This window comes from Panicum virgatum, chromosome 3N (assembly GCF_016808335.1).
Source record: "Panicum virgatum strain AP13 chromosome 3N, P.virgatum_v5, whole genome shotgun sequence".
NCBI lineage: Eukaryota > Viridiplantae > Streptophyta > Magnoliopsida > Poales > Poaceae > Panicum > Panicum virgatum.
Window position 1 is genome coordinate 35,188,861 of NC_053147.1, and position 11,003 is coordinate 35,199,863.

Below are 11,003 nucleotides of genomic sequence, written 5' to 3' on the forward strand. Positions count from 1 at the left end.
CAGCCCAGCAGGTAGCCAAGTACTTCTATATAAGGAGACATGTCAACCTCTTCTCCCTCCAAGTCTATGTCATACTCAGCAACTTCTCTCACTAGCTTCTTCGTTCCTAGCATTTGCCCAGCAGTCAATCGAGCTGGCAACCGAAAAGCTTGACATCTTCGTCGGCGATGCCGTCTCATGCCTCGACGGCAAAGGAGGCGACGAGGCGGTGATCAGCAGCAAGGCGGTGGTGGAGGAGCTCTACCGCGCGCTGGACCGCGGGGACGTGGACGTCGTGCGCCGGCTGCTGAACCCGGATGTCGACTGGTGGTTCCACGGCCCGCGCGCGTACCAGCATCTGGTGCTCATGGGCCTGCTCACCGGCCGCGGCGGCGGTGGCGGCCTCCCGTTCAAGATCCGATCGCTGGACGCGTTCGGGGCGACCGTGCTGGCCGAGGGCACCGATGCGACGGGCGCGCTGTACTGGGTGCACGCGTGGACCGTGGGGCCCGGTGGCCGCGTCACCGAGGTGCGCGAGTACTGCAACACCGCGCTTGTCGTAACGAGGTTCGGTGGGCGGTGGCGGTGGCGATGCAGAGGCGCCGGCGGTGTCAGCAGCGGAGGCGACGAGCGAGGATGTGTGCTCCAAGACCCAGCAGGTGTGGCAGAGCCGGCTGCCGGACAAGGCTCGGAGGAACCTTCCTGGCCTCGTGCTTGCCATCTGAGCTGATCAGATAGCTGAACTCCTGACGCAAACTGGCCTTATGGCTTATAGAGTTCTGCTTTTACAGACCGTGGAATACAAACGACACACAGCTCAGCATGATGGTTCCTGTTCTGCTACAACAATACTATGAAAGAATCATAAGCAAGACAAGTAATTGATCAAATAGGAAAAAGAAAACTTAGAGAAAGGTCCTGCAAATTAGAGTATTTCACTACTACAAAAAAGGATTAACTCTGACCTTTTAAAAAGGTCCCAGAGGCGGGCAAGAAAAAAAACGCCTCAGGCGGTCATTTGTTATTAACCAAGGCGGTTACGACATCGCTTCGCAAAATATATTAATGGAGGCGATCATCATTATTAATAGAGGCGGTTACAACAACCGCCTCGCAAAATACATTAACAACCAAGGTGGTCATTGTTACTCAGCCACGTCGGTAAATCAAGCCCAGCCCATTTACACAGAGCCCAATTGGAAGCACACATATATAACTCTATCCTCTCCCCAAAAACTCTAACTCTATCCTCTCTCCACCCTTATCTCCTCTCTCCCCGTGCCCCCTCCATCGGCGGCGGCTCCTTCAGTGGGGCGGATCCGGCGCAGGCACTGGCAGGCGAGGCAAGGCCGGCGCCCGCGGGTGGGCGCGGTATGGCAGCCGAGGCAAGATCGGCGAGAGGGGGGGGGGGAGGGGGGCAAGCGCGATGCGGCGGGCGAGACAAGGCTGGAGGCGGGGCGGATCCGGCGCGGGCGGGCGGCGGAGGCGGCCGCGCGCGCGGGTCGTGTGGGCGGGCCGCGCTCCACGGCGGCGGCAGCAGCGGTCGCGCTCGGGACCCTCCCCTCTCTCTCTCTTCGGCGGTCATGGGCGTGCAGCGGATCTAGTAGTGCACGGCAGGAGTGCGGCGGTGGGCCGTCGTGGAGGCGTGAACACGGGCGGGCGGCCGCAGTGCCCGATGGGCTCGGCGGGCCTGAGTTTTTTTGTTTTTTCTACTCTATTTACAGAGGCAGGCACAAAACCGCCTCTAAAAATGCTCATTAACAATGACGTTTACTCAGAGGCGGTTGGCTATGCCCACCTCTGAAAATCAAATTCAACAGCCTCCGAAAAAATTTATGTAGTAGTGTTTGCACCCCCAAGCGACTACATCACTTAAGGTGACGAAAACCGAATCCATTCTCTGAATCGGGAACGCTGAAATGGCCCAACAGCACCAACAGTATTCTTCCTCCTTGCTACGTCGGTGGCTCCAACTGCCACCGCCGGAACTGCTCACCCCCGCACTGCCGTCTACCTCCATCTTTGAGAGCTCCCACCCTCGGAGCCGCTGCCGTTGCCACCATTGCCGACCTCTCTGCTCGTCCACACACTGTCGGCCACCTCCGCCTCCAAGGGCACCCAACCTCAGAGCCACTGCAACCGACCCTACTCGCGCTAGCGACGCCGGCCACAACCAGAGGAAGCATACCATGACTCCCCGCTGCAACTACAGGCCATTGGTTGTCCTCGACGGCCCACAGCCGGCGGCTCTCGCCACTAATACACAATCTTTTAAAAGGCGGTTGAATTTGATTTTCAGAGGCGGGCAGAGCCAACCGACTCTGAGTAAATGCCACTGTTAATGATGCATTTTCAGAGGCGGTTTTCTGCTCGCCTCTGTTAATAGAGTAGAAAAAACAAAAAACCCTCAGGCCCGCCGAGCCCATAAGGCGCTGCGGCCGCCGTCGTAGGTGCGTCCGTACCTCCGCGGCGGCCCGCCGCCGCACGTCCACCACATAACCGCTGCACACCACCAGATCCACTGCATGCCCATGGCCGCCTGAGAGAGAGAGAGAGGGGGGAGGGTCACGAGGGAGGGTCCCGTGTGTTGACGGTCGTTAAGTGCGAAATATGACCTTCAACTATACTCATTTAAGAAGGAAAACTATACCTCTTACTCGCATATTTGTATCACTAACCTAACTCCACAGTTGTTTTCAAGAATTTATGATTTCAGGAGTACAAGTATAGAATAAGACGAAAACACGACGAATACGCAGACAGAAGTCACAGACGATCGTGTCCTGCGTAACATGAACAAAGGAGGCCCACAAACCAGACCAAACCGACCAACCAAGCCCTGGCACCGACCGTCTGACATCAGGACCCACAAAGCAGTGAACCAGCAAAGGTCGGTGGGAAATGGCGCCAAGGGGGGGTCGGCCGACCCCCTATGGAAGGTTTTCCCGCTAAGTTTTGGCGGGAAGACTTATCCTATCCTCTCAATGGCGGTTTGGCATGTTTCCATACGAAGAGATGGCAGGAACCAACCTCTCAAGCTATAAAAGGGGCCTCCCACCACTCTCTCAACACACACCACTTGGAAGCCTCTCTCTCTCTATACTCTCTTGTGACTTGTACTCCTTAGGGAAGTGGAGCTAGGCTAGTACTTCATCTCTTAGTTAATCCAGTCGTCCTCGGGGTCGGCGAGCAATCCTCGCCCGCTTGCATGGCTTTGTATTCTGACTTTCTTTATGCTAATCATTCAGAGTTCGTTCTTGGTTATCTTCTATGTTCGTAGCTTGCTTAGCCTTGATCAATGTTTATCCAAGTTATAGTAGTTGCATGCTTAGACCAGATGATCTGGGTAAGGATATCGGTTTGTTGTGCTTTCGGGCTTGCCTTAGCATCTTACTGTCCATCCGAAGGGTGGGGGACCCGGGGGTGCTAGGGTAGTGACCTCATATGCGGGCATGGTGCCCGGGTATGCGGGATCTTTCGGATATGACGGTGCTCCACAGTGTGACTGGGGTAGACCGCAGGTGGTGACAGCCCTGTCGGTCCGCCGGGAAGCTGCTTCTCGGTTAGTGTACTCCCCGACGTTTGGGTACGGTGTAGGAGTTCATGCAAAGATGAAACGGGACTGGATGTTCTCCAGTGCGGGTCATTCTCCCCGATGTCCCTAATTTCCCGGCACCTGCAGCTTTAAGCAACGCAGCTAACGTAACTTATCTGCTAACATGATTAGTATAACAGGAATCTTTGCCTATGCTGCCACTAATCTTAGGATTGCTTGTTTATTCTTTATTCATGAGAGTTGGCTGTTTTGTGTGTGTCACATTACCCCCGATTATCCTTATTATTTATCACTTACCCCTGTATAGTCAGTGGTCTTCATCTTGCTCATACGTGTCATGGTTATGTAACTAAGTAAATACACTTTACACAACCTAGCCATCGCTTGGAAAAATATAAATAACGATACCCTGAATACTTCCGGGTGAAATGCTACAACGGTATATCCGTGCTCTTGCGGATCCTTCTGTAAATGTTAAGACATACCACACAGCATCTTCGAGGCGCCGTTGCTAGGAACTAACCACTCCTAGTGATGATGCTAAGAAATGCCAACAAGCATTTCTGGCGCCGCTGCCGGGGATGGCACTTGGTGTAAAGTTATTTACTAAGTGCATAAACGTGGCAATATAAGTAAGAGGTAGCTACTGCTTATACAGGCTAATGTGTTTATCTTTTTGTTTTCTCCTAATTGGATGAAAATAGGGTAGTGTAGGTAGTGTATGTCTGGTTTCTCCTTGCCGATAAATTTTATTGAAAATCCCAAGAAGCTCGTGAGAAGGGTCCGACCCCACATCGTTCCTCCTCCGATCTCGCAGTCGACAAGCGAACCAGCTTTCCAAGCACCATCAACTGAACTCATGGCTGAGAAGACTCTCCGCGACTTCTCCGTCCCCTCAGCTGCCAATGTGGCAACTAGACCCAACGTTAATGTTGGGGACATGAACTTTGAGTTGAAGTCCAGCCTCATAAACATGGTGCACGATAGCCCATTCTGTGGCAAGCCGAATGAGGATGCTAATGCCCATCTCCAGAACTTTCTGGAGTTATGCAAAACCGTAACCATACGGGGCGTTACGGCTGACGCTATCAGGCTCCGCCTGTTTCCTTTTTCCCTCCTGGGGAAGGCGAAACAATGGTTTTATCAGAACAAGGAAGCCTTCAGCACGTGGGACAAGTGTTTCATGGTGTTCCTCGCTAAGTTCTTCCCGTTGGGCAAAACCAATGTCCTACATGGAAGAATCTCAAGTTTCCAGCAGACAGGGATGGAATCCATCCCAGAAGCTTGGGAAAGGTTGCAAGAGTACATACTCGCCTGTCCTCATCATGGGATGGATGAGTGGCTCGTGCTCCAAAGCTTCTACAATAGGCTAACGACTACATCCAGAGCCCATCTTGATGCTGCTGCTGGAGGAGCCTATCTCGATCTCACCATTGCCAAGGCTACGGCCTTAATCGAGAAGATGGTCTCCAACCAGGGCTGGAACAAGGAACGTTCCCAGCCCAGAACCAAGGGCGGAATGCATACCGTCAAGGAGACGGACATGCTCGCCGCCAAGCTGGACCTCCTACTAAAGAAGATTGATGAAGGGAACCGGCCATAGATGCCTGTTCCAGTCCATGCTACAAACTCGTACTTTACGTGCGAGGTTTATGGTGACGGTGGACACTCGGGGAATGACTACCCCGAGACCCGAGAAGACGCAGCCTACATCAATAACAATAACACCGGGTTCCGTCCACAAGGAGGCCAAGGGTGGGGTCAATCACACCCACCATTCCAAGGAGGAGGTAACAATTTCAACTCAAATTTCAATTCGAATTTCAATTCAAACCAACCCTCCTTGAGAGACTTAGTTTTTGGCCAAGCTTAAATCAATGAATCCTTAAACAAAAAGCTTGCTGCCAATGATAAAATTTTGGAAAGCATACATGCTAAAGTTGAAACTCTTTCTTCTGCTCATAAAAATCAACTAAGTTTCAACAAAATGATAGAAACTCAACTGGCTCAATTAGCTACTGCTGCTCCTATCTCTGAGAACAGGAAGATCCCGGGGCAACCCGAATCTCCTGTCGAAACTGCAAATATGGTGTCTACCGGGTGGGGCAACCTTCCCCGGCAGATTTCTCGAACTAACCATGCAGGAGGAACCATGCACCCAAGGATGAATACATGGGGCGGGATGACAGCGAAACTTCAAGGAGATCCAGGGGTGCCCATGATCAGCTGTTCCATCTTTGATCAATCCTACACACAGGCCCTTTGCGACCTTGGGTCAAGCATAAACATCATGCCCAAGGTAATCATTGAGCAATTACAATATCCTGCTCTTTCCCAAACCCGTATGCTCGTACAGCTTGCAGATTCCACAGTCTGACATCCCGAAGGGATAGTCGAAAACATCTACGTACGAATCCGGAATTGCTTCATCCTAGCCGATTTTGTCGTCCTCAACATGGATGGAAACTTGGGACTAGACCTTATCCTCGGACGACCGTTCCTAAACAGTGTGAAGGCTAGGATTGATGTAGGATCTGGAGAAGTCCATTTTTACTTCGAGGTAGACGAAATATTCTTTAAATTCCTCCACAGGAAGGAGCAGAGGTTCGTGATCCAGCAAGCTCACCGGAAGTCCACTCTGGGGTGCACCTGAACCCCAACCAGAAGGACCTACGACCACATGATCCAAAAGAAGACGTCCAAAGAAGATGTGGCGTAAGGTCGTAAGCTCTTCCTCGTCCAATTCTCTAGGACGAGCCGAGCAATGGTGAACACAACAGGAGAAAGGTCCCGCCCGTCAGACTCAAAACGACGAGCCCTTATCGAAGATAAATCGGTACGTATCTTATATTCACCCTCTATCATTTTACTTTTCTCGACTTTTTCGATTTTTCCCAATGCATGTTTGAATTTTCAAAACACCCTTGAATGCTAGAAACTTTTCTAGCACTTTTTCTATTTTCCAAAAAAATCCAAAAATATTTCTGAGCATGAAAATCCCTTGAAAAATAAATTTGAACATCATTTCGAAACAAATTTTGGCTGGCACCAAAGTTTTAAAAGTTTTTAACCTTTAGAAGGGCAGTAGGCCCTGGCTGTCAGCAGGGTGGCCCACCTAGGGTTTGGTCGAACCCTAGGGTCGGCCGGCCCTGTGACAGCCCAGGTTTTTAAAATGTTAAGCAGGAGAAATTAAACCAAAGTCTAGTTGAAGTCTAAGTGAGAAAGTAAAATTTTGTACATGAAATGACGAGTTCTTGAAATTACAGTTTCGAAATATTTAAATTATCTTTCTAATTGTAACAAACAGGTCTTCAAAATAAATTTTAAACTATTGTTTAAATGGACTTTTGCCCAAAACCAATGTTGTAGGTTTTCGAATGATGAACAATTTTTGTGTTCAAAGTTTTTCGAGTTGCCACACAAAAATGGGAGAAAATTTTGAATTTCGATGTGTAGAGGACATTTTCAAATGCACTCAAGTTTCAAATTTTATCTTTCAAACGAAACCTCAAATGAAAAAGTGCCTAAAACGAAAGTTGTAAATCTCAAAATTTTAAGCAAGTTTGATATTCAAAAGTTTTTCATTTGACCTTTGGAATAGGGATAAAAATAGAGTTTACAAACTGGAGTTTTCAACTTCGTTTTATTTACGAAACTGCCCTCCCTCTGTCTTCCTTCTCTGTTTCTCGCCGTGACGGCATTCGCCGCCGGCGTCGGCCACGCGCCGCACCCTCACCTCGCCCCCGGCCAAACCACCTCGCGCGTCCTTGGTTTCGCTTGAAACTGCTCCCTCCTGGCGTCTCGCGCAGCTGCCACGCGCCCCGCCAGCCTCTCTGCTTGACACGCCGATGAAGCCGTCGCCGTTCCCGGCCGCTGCGCCGTTGCTCTCACCGCAGCTTAAGTCGTCTCCAATCTGCTTGAGAGCAAAATCCGACTTCCCCTCTTCCTCTCCTCGTGCTGGAGCCAGAGCTCAAGCTCCCCTGCGCCCAGAGCATCTCCCACCGCCGCCATGGGCGCCGTTACCCCCTTGCCCACCGTCGAGCCCCCTCCTCCTCACCTCCGGCGAGCCCGACGCTACCACGGGCCCGCCCTTCCAGACCTCCTCCACCCGCGCCGACCCTGTCTTTAGCACCGCTCGAGCATCGCGCAGCTCCAAGACCCCTCCACACCCCCATTCCACCGCCGCAGCACAGCCGCCGGCGAGCTGTGCGAGCCGCCGCCGCACCTCGCCGTGGGAAACACCCCAGCCAACCGCCCCAGCCCTCACCAAACCCACCAATCGATGCGCCTTGACCTCCTCGTGCTCCCTAGCCACCTCTAGCTCGCCGCCGGTGAATCCCCTGGCCGAAACGCCGGTCGATTCCCCTCCCTGTCTTCTTCTCTGGCGAGCGAGGGGCCACATTGCAAGCTATTTTTCTTTCTAGAGACCTATCTGCAAGTTTTCAGTTCTTTTCCTTTTGTTTCTAGGCTGAACTTTGAAAATTGTAAGTAAATGCTAGAAAAATCAGAAAAATGCAAACTCAATTGTTCTGAGTTCACTGCAACTAGATCTACAAGTTTTGTTATTTGCACTTTTTCTTTTGCTCAATAGTTTTTTGCTTTATTTAAAATACAAAGAATAGTTAGCATTTAATGTATCTCAAGTTGTTTGCTTGTGTTGTTTCTGATTTTTGGATAGTGGTGTACTAGCAGATAGAGTAGCTCTGTGTAAAAGTTTCATGACTAAAGGAAAACACTACCTATAGTTTTTAATAGACCTTGCTTTATGCCATGGATAAATGAATCTAAATTCTTATGGCTGTTATGCTTTGATTTAGAGACTGAAACTTTTTCCATGCATGCATGTCACTAAAACCTTGCTTTTGCAAAAGTTTGGGAAATTTTAGATCTATTTAACTATATCTTTGAATTAATGCTTGTTAAGTAGACTTTAATTATAATAAATAGTTTCCTTGCTTAGAAAAATCTGAGAATATTTTTGGAACTCTATTTTGGTCATATGTTCATGTCTGTAAAATTTAGGATCCAGAAACATTATAGAACTTTCTGTACTAATTAGTTTTACCATATGTGGTTTAATTTTGTCAAAATTATTACTTCTGTTTTATGCCTAGATAAATTATAAAAAATTTACAGTATCTGTGTTAGCTCTTTATAGACACCCTGTTAAATTTATAGCCTCTGATTTTCTATAGTTTAGTCTGTAGAATTTAATCTTGTTCTATGTGCTGTCTGAGTAATTGTTTTATTCTGAATAATTGGCTGCATGAAATGGTATGAAATTTACAGAATATATTGATCTCTGTATTTCCTATTTTAAGTAATTTTTCTGAATTTAAATACTAGTTGTGTACTGAGTTGCTTAATTCTTAGCAAACCATGATTTACATGCTATGTGAACCAACTAAAACCTACTTTGTGAAGATAATCAAGTTGTCTTGTGAGGTTAATCATGTTGTTTTGTGTAGTAAGAAATGTTAAATAACTACTCTATAAACAATTGCCCATATGCTAAGTTATGTTTGCTAATTGTTAGACTGCAACTTTATCACGAAGTGTGTATGATTATAATATCGTTTCTTGCATCACATATAGATACGGCTGTTCTAGCTGACGGGACATACGAGCTGATTCCAGAGTCCGAAGGAGGTGATCAAGAAGCCCAGGTGAACGCCGGTGCACTGATGGAAGACCCGGACCAAAGTCCGGAAGAGCCCAAGGCTGAATTAGCTGGTGACTACCGCGAAGGCAAGGCCCGGACATAAACCCAGTATTTCAAATTATGCAACTTATCGTTATTATTTATTTGTGCATTTAAGTTATTGTAATTGATTGAAAACCCTAGTTGCATAATTCTAGGTTCCAATTGATTGAACACTAGAATCAGAGTTCGAATAGCTGCTATGCTAATAGGACCAGTAAAAGTCGAGTGATTGCCTGTCACTCGCGAGCTTTATAGGAGTTGATTATTTACTTCCTGCAATCACTATAAGGATCATGGGCGGATTTGTTGAAGTCCGTCTATGTTGATGAACTTGATAAGGTCGTAGTGTGTGGTAGCGGTGGTTAAGTGTTTGAACGAACTAGCCACATGGCGTAAATATGGTACGCGGTAAGCCTAGTAGCTGATTGGCCCGGTGAGTGGATATACCTTTCACTCTCTCTTAGAGATAGGTTTTTATTTATGTTTATGTTGCGCAACACCACGGGTGTAGGGAGGAAGTTGGTGCGCCCTGTAGTTGGGGAGATTGACCCTATCCACAAGCCGGAATGAAAGGTCAACGGTTATTTGGGAACGACCCGACGGTGTTCCAAACGTGTGTGTTAGGTTTACCTTGCAAGGCTGGAAATCCGATTCGAATCGTCCGTTTCTCGTGGATATTGAGACTACTTGATCCCTTTGCCACACAAAGTAATAAGAGTAATGTTATTATGATCAATCTTGATGTTTGACTAAAGTTTTACCATGGTTGATTAGAATTAGTTGCTTACATAGAATGGTTAATCAACTAGAATATTGAAAGCTAAAATGTGAAATTAAGGACCTACTCTTTGTTGCTTTTCAGCAAAAGGAAAACCAGAGCCTTACAGAGCCCTGCATAGTCTAGTTATGTGGACTAAGTATATCCATTGACGGTTAAGTCTTGCTGAGTATTAGTATACTCAGCCTTGCTATTGAATCCTGTTTCAGGTATGAGTTTTGAGGACCAGACCGCTAGTCTGACTTGGCCCTGCTCTTTGCCCCCTGACTGGTCCGTGGAATGGGATCCGTCCCCGGCCGGCAATGACCCCGACGAGTGATACCTTGTTTGGGCTAGCTTGGTATCCTTTTGCGACGTGTTGTAGCCGTCGTGTTTTCTTTCCGCTACTTTAACTATGAACTTTAAACTTATGTCTTGTATAACGTTTTACTAAGTTTGGACCTGTAATAATACTTTGAACATGTTGTAATAACTACTATGCCTGTGTTGTAAAATATATGGTTGTAATATCTCTGGACTCACCTTCATGCAGGGTATGCTTGTTCGATCCGAGATCCGGTGGTTGTATCGGGACGTTACCCGATAGACCCAGAATTGTTCCATTTGAAGTGCGTTTGAGTCGGTGTTGTCTTTATGGTGATGGCCAGCGCACTTGAGCTAGGATAATTCAGGTGGTTCTGCCACAGGCCCCTTGCCAACGGCTAGTAGGCCCAGCCTTTTCCAACGGTCACTAGCCGTTGTGCCTGGCTTCTCCCAACGGTGCCCGGCCATTCTCTCTTTAAATAGAGGCCGAGGGGTGGGTGTTGAGCTCTCACACTCAACTCTCATTCACTCACTCTCTCTCAAATTCTCTCAAACTTTGCTCTCAGGTTTTCATTGGATTTTTGCTCAAAATTTGAATTCAAGAGACCTCGTTCTCTCATTTCTTTGTTGCAAGAAAGAAGGAGCAACTCACGGGTAAGAACATTCAATTCGGTTTTACTAAC

At 48.0% G+C, this 11,003-nt stretch overlaps 1 non-coding gene and 1 pseudogene across 1 annotated transcript; one reads left to right on the forward strand and one right to left on the reverse strand.

The window, feature by feature from the left end:
* The first annotated feature begins 346 nt into the window (after positions 1-346).
* On the forward strand, positions 347-704 carry LOC120664899 (annotated as a pseudogene).
* A 4,056-nt stretch (positions 705-4,760) lies between these two features.
* Positions 4,761-4,867, reverse strand: LOC120668312. Its single transcript, XR_005672404.1, has one exon. It is a non-coding gene; the product is annotated as a small nucleolar RNA R71 (small nucleolar RNA).
* Positions 4,868-11,003: the final 6,136 nt, after the last annotated feature.